Here is a 10704-nt window from a genome sequence, read left to right as displayed (position 1 = left end):
CAGAGAAACTAGAGGAATATAGTAAACAAATAGAACAACTTTTTCACTGCCCACAAAGTCAATAATGACCTAACGTGTACCACTTAGGGTCAAGACAGTTTTAACTGGTAGTGTTACAACTAAAACAATGAAGGCACCAAACCTAATGCGCTTTCTTCGTGGTCCCAGCTGCTACTGTGAAGCTTAGTATTTCAACGCGCTGACTCTATTCACAATAGAGTTTTTCAGAAACAGCTTTTGAAGACGTTTTCTGTTCTGACGTTCGAGAAAAGCGACTTAGACAGTTCGCCTCGTGAATAAATCAAGAAAAAGCCTTGAAATATTAATGTCGACTAACCTAACAACCGTAAAAGCAACCATGTGATTTACAAAAAGCCACAATTTCTATAGAATACTCAATTTTAATCCTTTAATTTACATCTAGAGCAATGCATCTAACCGAAATTCGTACACTCTTAAATTTTTTCCCATTATAGCAAGTCAGAGAATCCATCTTGATCTATCACAAGCAAGAAGCAACAAGTTGCGTGCAAAAATTATCGACACATGATTAAGTTCCATGATTCTTGCAATTGCAGCCTCTTTTGCCTTTTCTGCGAGGTACCATTCACGCGCTAAGGGTATCTTGGGTCGAGGTTCTTTCTGTCTTATTGAAGGACGAGGGATTTAGGGATAGCTAAGTTAAGCGCGTTCTAGGCTTTTTAAAGGTCCACAAAACACACATAGGTCACATATCGCAGGTATTAACCTGTCCAAGCCCTTTGTGTTGTGGAAGATTTTGAGAGATTGAGGGCAAGTTTGGGAACACATTTTCCAAGCGAGCTAGGCATCTTGGGAAGAGCTGCTTTGGGTTAACCTGTAACATTCCTATATCTCCTTTTAGTATATACACACTCAGGGATCTTAGTGATTCAAGCAATCTGATTGGTTCGCTATCTCGGACTATGACGTTATATTCACCGCGCTAGGCGGTGAATATAAAGCAAAACAAAATCGCTGTCGTGAACTGGGTGTTTTGCCAAGTTTCGATCAGAGTAAGAACTTTTTTAAAATACAAGAAAATCCCAGAGTTGATGATTTTGAAGGTAAGAGAAGACTTCATAGTGTGTAAACAGCGTGATTTTATTGCGAAGTGATTTACTGAAGTTGACTTTCACACGCTTGAAGCAATGTTTTTATTGACCACTACAGCGGAAAAGGTGGCCGCTTTTTACTGTTTTGTGAACTCGGAATTTCCTCACAAGACCAATTTTGCCTGGAAATAGAAGTTAATTTACGGAGAAAAAAAGGAAAGCAAATATTTTCGAAAACTGTACGTGCCAGCAAGTTAACATGGCAAGGAACACTGCACTGCAGATAAACAACGCTCACCTCGATCGTAGCCGCTGTTGACAGCATTTGCAAGAAGCGACAAAAAAACTGTCTCATTCACGGTGAGTTGACAGAGGCAAATAAAGCTCTGTGTTTCTTCTCAGAGAGGGGAGTTATTTAAACTTTCAACGTTTTCTTTTCAATCATTGTTGCTAAAGTTTACAAAACAATTAAAACTATGATTTTGATTTGTCTTGTTTGAAAATACTATAAAGATCCAACTGTTGTGCATCGGCTGTTTACGACTACATGTTCACGCATGAATTTACCCGTGAATCAAACTAATCGTTTTTTTTTTTTTTTTTCATGGTTTCCTTTCTGATTCTGTTGAGATCACTTCGTGTGCATATACTAAAACAATTATTCACCTCAGGGTCAGTTAATATTGTTGAATAATCCCCGAGACGAATTATTCAACAATATTAACATCGCCTTCGGCGAATAATTAAGCAATAGACCACACTTTCTATGGGTTTACCGGCGTGATAACCCACGCGGGATGTTGGGAGAACACGAGAAAAGCTTGTAAATCACGAGCCGAAGGCGAGTGATTTACAAGCTTTTCGAGTGTTCTCCCAACATCCCAAGTGGGTTATCACGCCGGTAAACCCATAGAAAGTGTGGTCTATTGCTTTTATAAAATAACTTTTAGTAGAATGGAGTATTTTAGGTAAAAAATATGGTTCTAGTACCGTGATCAAGTCACGTCTTCTCTCTAAAGTCATCATAAGCCAATCATGACTCACGATTTTTAAATAGCGTTGAACTTTCTCAAAACTCAGTTCAGTCAAACAACAAACAGCAGCACTTCAAAACACGAGTTTTTGCACTCATTACATGATAACTTATGAAAGCTGTTTTACAGGAAAAGTCAACACATATTCATGCGAACGTACAATGAAAGAATACGTTCATGGTTTGTTTACTACAGAAGTAGGAATTAATTGAACATCAGACTGTACGCAGCTGTATTTTGTTGAGTCGATCCGTAAGAATTTCGTTGTTACAGACGGAACTTGCAGTTATTGTAATAGAGGACTTCATTCACTTTTAACAAGCCGCAGTGGTTTAAGATCTGTTTTCTGGACTTTATTATGATCAAGAAATGCTGCGGTAACGACGTGGCTGCATTTGCGAAGTTGTCGCATGTAACTTTATATGCACGTACAGCGACCGATGGAAATATGTCAGTGGTGGAGAAAGGTTTCTTTGCCGTAGCCACATATTGGCGTTAATATTTGTCGATTCGTGAAGTGAGGTGGTTTGAGGTAGGTTATGGCATCGATATCACCGAATAATTTGTGCAAATGTTGGAAAAAACCAGCCCGAAACTCTGACATCTTTCATCATCGTTGGCAGCTTGTTTACAACTTACAGCGGCCGATTTTGTACATGTACCATATCTTGATCAGAGATCTCTTTTTGGAACAATTTCTTTCATTAAGAAATTTAAGTTTGAGATAAAATAAATCAAGAATGCTAAAACTATCCGTTTTGTTGCTTGTTGGCACATCGTTAAGTTTTCCTAGAGACTTTCTACACCAGAAATTCACACAGTTGTGGTCTTTGTCTGCGATTTGGCATCGTCGTGAAATGTAAACTGTTTTTCAGCTTTGTACTTTATAACTTCCAAAGCTATAGCAGTAGCGAATTGTGACGCTCAGTAATAAAATGTGGAAACCAACGCTTTTAATATTAAGAAGGGCTGGGTAAGTAACTTGTTCTGTTTTTTAGCCTTTCTAAAATCGTTGTTTGCAGATCCGGTTTTGTTTAGGGCTCGTGGTCCGGATGCCTTTTTCTATGGCTTTACCGGTATAATAAACCATAGGTTTTTGACCAATCAGATCACGCGTACTATCTCAGTTATTTTATAATTGTTAAATAACCGTATAAGCGCTTGGGTACAACGCAGTCGCTTTTAAAGTTGCGCTTATATGTGTTTCGCGGTGCACAGAGACTAACACACACAAAACTGTTCTATATGGGAAATTAGATGATTAAGGGCAAGCTGATGACGCGTCATCTCTTTGTAACACCTAACACTGAATCTTATTGGTGACGATGGCTCTAAAAATCGTACCCCAAACCAAAGCTGCTCGTATCACGTGCAACTTGTTTTGCGACATTGCTGCAAAACAAGTTGAACAGCGATGTTGCACGTTTTACCAGCCGCGAAAAAAGCCTTGTAACCTTATTTTGTTGCGAGACAGATTCGAGCGCCAGTGGAAAGGCACGCAACTTCGCTATTCAAATCGTTTTGCCGTAATGTTAGAAAAAAGGTTGCACGTTGTTTGTTGGGCGATCCCGCACCTATTTGAAAGATTGTTTTTGATTAGCTGGGAGAACAATAGGGATTGTCACATAACAATACCCCTATCTCGAAAACAATGAAAATACAGATTAAAGGGGACCAGTGAAATAAGAGATTTAGGACCTGTTTACATGGAGGTGGGGAACCCCAGGTAGGTGATGTAACCCGCATAGGCGGGGTGACCCGTTTGTCCATGTAATCTCTCATTTTAATTTGATCAAGTTTACATGATAGGTTGGGTGACCCGCCATATTTTACCTCACCTACTTGGGGTTCCCCACCTCCATGTAAACAGGCCCTTACAACGGTGCAGGTCTACTGTTTTTATTGCCCGTTTTACTTTAGCTTTACTTAGTCAGAGCAAGATCTTCTTCTTGGCCGTAGTAGATCTGGGAGCAAGATATGGATTGTCTTTGACTTAGTGATAAAACAGAACGAGAAGTTCGTCTTATAGCATTTTATTACAAGTGTAGTGTTGCCGATTTAGTAATTTCACTGGAAAAAACTTGAACGTCGAACCTTGAAAAAACTGAAATCGCTAAATGACAAATAAATGTGGAAAGCATATATCATAAACTTCATTGCAAAAGTGTCACATTTCTATCGTCGTTAGTAGAGTGAGCTGGCCTTTTATTAATGTTAATTAAAGAATAAGTCTTTACTTATTATGCTCTAGCCTTTGCTATAAAACATGGTATTTAAACTGTTACTATGACTTTTAATATTATAACTGTTAATTTATATATTGGTATGTTAATTAATTAGAATAATTGATTATTCATGTTAATGGTTAGATAAATTATTTGCTTTGGTTTGAGTGTTTGATATTATTAGTTAACTTGTCAGGCAGTTGATTAAATTAGATTAGCTTAGATTAGCAATTAGATAAAATTATGGCAGAATACAAAAGAGAATATTTGATTTGATTTGATTTGGTTAATTCTAATTAGTTCGGAGTCTGGCTATATTAGATTAGACAACTGTTAATTTAGATTATATCTGATTGGGTAGGTTAAATCAAGTTTAATTAGATTAGAAAAGACCAGTAAGATTAGATTAGATTAGATAAGATCAGTTAGATTAGATTAGATAGCACTCAGGATTAGATAAGATTAAATTGGATTGAATTTGGATTAGATTGGATTTGATTAGATTAGGGATTAGATTATATTTGATTAGATTAGATAGCATTGAGGATTAGATTAGAGTAGATTGGATTGGATTAGATTAGATTAGGTTAGATTAGAGATTAGATTACATTAGATCAGATTTGGTTGAATTGGTTAGCATAGATAATAATAGATTAGATTAAATGAATGGTAGCAGTGCCGTAGCCAGACCAAACGGCCAACCGAGGCAGGCGGGAGTTGCTAGGGGGGTTCGGGAGCATGCCCCCCCCCCCCCCCCGAGAAATTTTGAACTTTAGTCTCTCGGAAATGCGATTTGCAGCGTTTTCTGGGCCTTTCGGTAACTTTTTTTCGAGTTAATTTAAGTGGAATTTAAAAAGCAATAATCAGAAACAAGCTACATAATCTGGGTGACCGTTAACCTCGCCAATGGTTTTGATCAGTATTTGTTCAAAAAAAATTTGAGTTAACGTACGTAGCCCCTTGAGATCGATGATATGGTAATTTTTTCATAGTATATTGACTGAATTGCTGAATTCTTTGTAATATCATGATGCGTTAAAAATATCCGATGATCGCTTATGTAAAATAAAAATGATCGGCGAAATTCGTCAAAATTTTACCGAGGCGAGTGCCTCGGTTGGCCTCATACTAGCTACGGCGCTGGGTAGAATGTGGTTAAATTGGATTAACTTTGATTAGATTATGTTAGATTGGATTTGAATTGATTTGATTAGATAAATGGAATAGATGGAAGTAATCAAATTTGATTAGAGTAGATCATACTAGTTTAGTTTAGATTAAGTAAGATTAGTTTAGATTACATTACATTACATTAGATCAGACTAGGTTATAATGGATTAGATTAGATTAATGTTAGATTGTGGTTAAATTAGATTAAATTTGATTAGATCGTGTTAAACTGGATTGGATTAGATAAATGGAAGAGATTAAAGTGATAAAATTAGATTAGATTATATCAGACTAGTTTAGATTAGATTAGATTTCATTACTTTGGATTAGATCAGACTCGGTTAGGTTAGATTAGATCAGGTATAATATAGAATGTGAGATAATATACCTTACATCATAAGTGAAGGAGAGTGACAGAGAAGTTAGTAGCAGGTTAGTTATAATGAAGCCTCGATTCCAAGCTGAACAGAGGGCTATTAGTGTGTTAGTAAAGAAGTAAGAGTGCCTTTATAGACCACACACTGAGTATTTGTATGTAAAAAGGCAGCAGTTAGTAGCCAAAAGGTGGTTAAGTTAGCTAGGCATAGTGGTTAGGTCAAATTAGGAAATGGGACTATTAAATGGTTAGCAATACAAATAAGTTTAGACATGTTAGCACAACGCGCTGAATTGCAATCTAAGTTCATTCGCGTCTCTGTGTTAGTAGTTCGGAAATGGATTAGTAAAATTATATAAACTGTTATGCGTGCGCCTACTATGTTTTTAGCTCTCAATTAGTACGTTATGGCCTGACTCTGTCTATTCGCTTTTTTGCCAGCTCACTGGAACGGCGCCGATTTCCATCAATACGCAGACTTCCTTGGTGCTATTTGATCTCTGATTGGATATGCCCTGGAGGCAGGTCAAGTGGTGAATTCTCGCCAACTGATGAGTACGTCAGGGGCATCATACATGAAGTTTTCTTGGACAGGCTAGCGTTGTCTTGAAAGTTTGCGAGAGTCCCGTTGAAGTTTATAGTGACAGTTCGTGATGCTCACTCAAATTGCCATTAGCTAGTGTTGAAACCGTCGGTGCACTTATCTGGCAGAATTTGCTTGTAATTCGATGTATCGCGTGGCTAGAAACTGTGTAAGCACTGAAAGAAACAAAATAACATACGACAAAGTTGCTTTGAAAGCTTTATCTGGGACGTCTATGTCGTTTCCATAGTCGGGATGAATATTTGGAATTAACCCACGAAAAAGTTTGGCTGTTCTGTTTAATATTATTTCTAGAGGCTCTTGATTTAGATTTGTCACAAGATGGTCTCTCACGTAAATTGGCAAGATTCAACAGACAAAACTGAATTAAAGGAAAATGTAGATTAAAGGTAATTTATTTGGCAACTCAACTGAGTATGTTGCCATTTACGTTTTGAAGAGTGATAAAAAAAATGAAAGCCTTTTAAAACGTCAAAAACAAAAAAAGAGGACAAAGAAGAAAGAGAGAAAATAAAAGAGAAAGAGAAAGAAAAGAATGAAAGGGAAAGGAAAGCCCCCCCCCCCCTCCCTCCCTCCTCCCATTCCCCACCTGTTCGGCTTCTATGAATACGATTCGTGGACGATTCGGCGAGCCCTCGCGTTTTTTTGGTTAGATACAAATAACAAAACACTCGTAGGTATAAAGAAGTTTGTCGCATTGTGCCGCGGTAAGAGAGAAATGTAGTCTCTTTCTGGTAGGAATGGCCGTAGGGTTTTTACAGATCTCTGGTCATCTCTGTTTATTCCAAATTTTTTTTTTTATGGTAGTTGCTCTGCTACTCAGTTAGCTATAATCAATCAAATAACTTTCACAGCAGGTTCTATTTAATTATCTCGCCACGCTTGTAGCGTGCGTAAATACGCGTGGGCAATTTGACAGGAAGGATTACAGATTTTCAAATCGCAACATTTACAATAACGCTCCTATCAGAGAAGCCATGGAAATTTGTTTGGTTTTCACAATCTTATTTTATCTCTTCTTGCTAGCTCTCAAACCGCTCAATGAAAAATAAAACAATTTTAACTAAAACCAAACAGAAAATCACGACAAAAATATCTATGGTGATTCTGCGTATATAGCGGTTTTCATTGTTTTTTAAAGCACGCAAAATCACAGGTGGCGAGTTCATAATTCAGCGGGTTCCATTATCGACCATTCATCCGTTACAACAAACAAGGTACGAAGACATTAAAGGATTTCAAATAATGATATATATTTTTCTCAGTGATTTCTCTTAGATGATATTATCAACATTCTACTGAGCGCTGAAGGCAGTTTTAGATGCCCTTTTTTACCAGTGTTCCGATGTGTCGTGAGGGAAGTGTATTTCAAACAACCCTGAGCAACAAAGGTTCTTTCTTAAGGTATTAAGTGAACGTCAAGGGCTCATTGTGTTTTTGAATTCTAATTATTTAGCTCTATTGAGAGAAAAAGAAATGCTAATTAGGAAAGATCACGAATCAACTTACTCATCATCTCGCACGAAATTTTAAAGTGCGACAGAGTCATCTAAAAATGATATTAAAAATGTACTTCCACCTCTTTAAAAAGAACCCTCTTTTATGTTGAAGTTTTTCAAGTCAGCTTATTTCTTCCAGTAGACAATCAGGTCTGAAAACAAAACGATTTACTGCGCCGGTAAAATTAACCCGCTTTCTGGGTTCATCTCGAATTATTTTTAAGGATTTTTGGCTCAGCATATCTCGTTTTACCTGAATCAGTAAAATTGATTTAAGGGGTCAGTTTCTGTAAGTTGGGTTCAGTGAAACGCATATCTTTCTCGAATTTCTTGCCTCGTAAATCAGTTGTTTAAGGTTACCACTACGGGTTTTATGGGCATAAATAATTAAGATGTTGAAACTGTTGAAGATAAGTACCGTGCTGTGTTCTAATTTTAACATAGCTAGGGGAAGGCATTCACCAAATCTGACAGATGCCGACCTTAAGTTCAATCAATTCAGTTATGCAGACGAACTTCAAACAACAGCAGCGAGTCGTTTTCAAGGATTAATTGACATTCTGTTGATTTTTTTTCTGGTCAAACTTGTGGCTGCTTTGTTCGATTACCTAAGTACAAACATTTGAATGAAAGGAAACTTTGAAATGATATAACCTGAACTTTGCTTACCATATGTTAAGTTTTCCAAGCTGAAGTGTTTGTTTTAAAAGAATGCCGTGAGTAACCGAACAAGCCGGAGTCTTGGTGGTTCGTGAGCCGATGCGTATAAGCCCGCAAGGGCCGATACGGCAGTGGCGACAAGACTGTGAAAACTTGGTGTGCAGTAGATTAAAGCGTGTGTGAAAAGGGTCGACTTCACCTGTTGTATTCTGTATAAACAGGGCGACATTCTTCCTTGCGGCTGATTGGTTTATTAGGTGACCGCCTCCTATTAACTGCGTTGCTTCTAAGTCAGCGGTCAATTCAATTTTTTGATTGTCTTAAATTCAAAAATAGAATAAATTATTGATGGTAGAAAAATAGTCGGATGTGGCCCAACATTTTTGTTTCCGCTTTCTGTTTTCGATTTTTTTATAAATTTAGCAGTGGATGGGTTATGGATCGTGGCGTTTATTTCAGATGTCCACAAAAAAAAAATCATAATTCGCAAACATAGTCATTCTGAACTGCAGTTTTATCACTCATTGCAACACCCAATCGTAGCAGGGATTCGTTCAGCAATTTGAAGAATTCTAATATGTAGCCCGACAGATGACAAACAATAGATTGAAATCTTTGTGCTTATCGTTCCACAAAATAAGCATAAATAATAAAGCATTACCTCGTACAAACATTGAAACCGAGATTTTCAGACAAACAATTACAATTACCCCGCGGCTATGGTCATGGAGACTCCGGGGGTTGGAGGGGGGGAGGGAGGGGTGATACTCCCTTATATAAGCCATATAGGTATATGCGGCCCCAAAGGGTAGGGTTTTTGCACTGTTTTGATCTGAACTTGGGTATAGACTTTGCCCATTTTGGTCTGGAATCATGATTTTCGAGGGAACTACGAGAGCGTATGAACGTATGAATTCAAAATGAGTAAGAAAGTAAGTGAATTACCGTTAAGTACCGTTAATTCTATAGCTTGTAAACATTTTTAGGATATTGTATATTGCATATTTAGCCTCATTGTTTTTTACCTCGTATAAATAAAAGTGATAATGATGATGATGAAATATAAAAACGGGTGTGAAAAGTAAGGGATTTCTTGGCCTGAGGGGGTGGGGTGGGGTGGGGGTATGGGGGTGGGAACGATCCATGGGCGGGATCCGAAACCATTAGGCTGCATTCATTTTGTATACCACAGGGGGGGGGGGGGGAGAGACGCGGAGGAGTTTCGGGGGGTTTTAAAAGTTTTTGAAGGGAAAAGGGGGGATGGTACTGAAAAGTTTCTGAAGACAGGAAGAGGGATTGCCAATTTTTTTGGATGTCATTGAAAGACTAAGTATTTGTAAGAGCCATCTTGGTATTTGTAACCTATTGATAAACTATTACACAAGTACCAAATTTTAAAATTAAAACAGTAAACTGATCCTTACAGCAGGAAGAGTGATGGAAAAAATAAATAAAGAAAACAAAAATAAAGTGGTGAATTATATTTGCCCGATATTTTGGTTTGCAACACAAACCTTCAACTGGGGCTATAAAGCCGCTCAGTTGCGACTCGTTGTCGCCGCTTCACAGCTTGCTCTCTCTTTCGCTCTCCCTTCCCCCCACCCCCCTACAGAAGGCTGTCCTATTGAGTTTTTTTTTGTCGGAACCATTGAAGATTGCATCTGAGAAGTCCAAAAGTTGTTAGCCTCTTCCAGGCGTTCAGATCGTGGGGAACACGCCGTACTCCTCTACCCGAAGGCCGGGAATAGGCTAAATTGTTGTCGGCGACTTATAAAAAAAAAAGACAGAGGCCCCTTTTTTTATTGCTTATTGGGGATGGGGGAAGGGGAGGGGGGAAACTGAATGTCCAATTTTATTTTCAGCCCCCACCCCCCACACCCTCCACTTTCTTATTTCGCTCCGCCGCTGCTGGGTAGGCTGACTTGCATTCCCTTTTCTTTTTCTGCTTAATTCAGATCAGGCCATTCAATAACTTTTAGCATCAGTTGTATAAGTTTTTATCCGCCTTTTTGTTGGCTTTTTCTTTGTCTGTTCACCTTTGCATGTTCTTTGCTAGTCTAGGT

The 10704-nt window shown here is 38.1% G+C and overlaps 1 long non-coding RNA gene across 1 annotated transcript; it reads right to left on the bottom strand.

The window, feature by feature from the left end:
• Positions 1–4124: 4124 nt before the first annotated feature.
• On the bottom strand, positions 4125–8821 carry LOC140928923 (uncharacterized). The gene is made up of 2 exons (XR_012164681.1): positions 8651–8821; positions 4125–6637 (listed from the first exon to the last, which is right to left on the bottom strand). It is a non-coding gene; the product is annotated as an uncharacterized lncRNA (long non-coding RNA).
• Positions 8822–10704: the final 1883 nt, after the last annotated feature.

This window comes from Porites lutea, chromosome 2 (genome assembly GCF_958299795.1).
Source record: "Porites lutea chromosome 2, jaPorLute2.1, whole genome shotgun sequence".
NCBI lineage: Eukaryota > Metazoa > Cnidaria > Anthozoa > Scleractinia > Poritidae > Porites > Porites lutea.
This window is presented reverse-complemented; position numbering and strand designations above follow the sequence as displayed.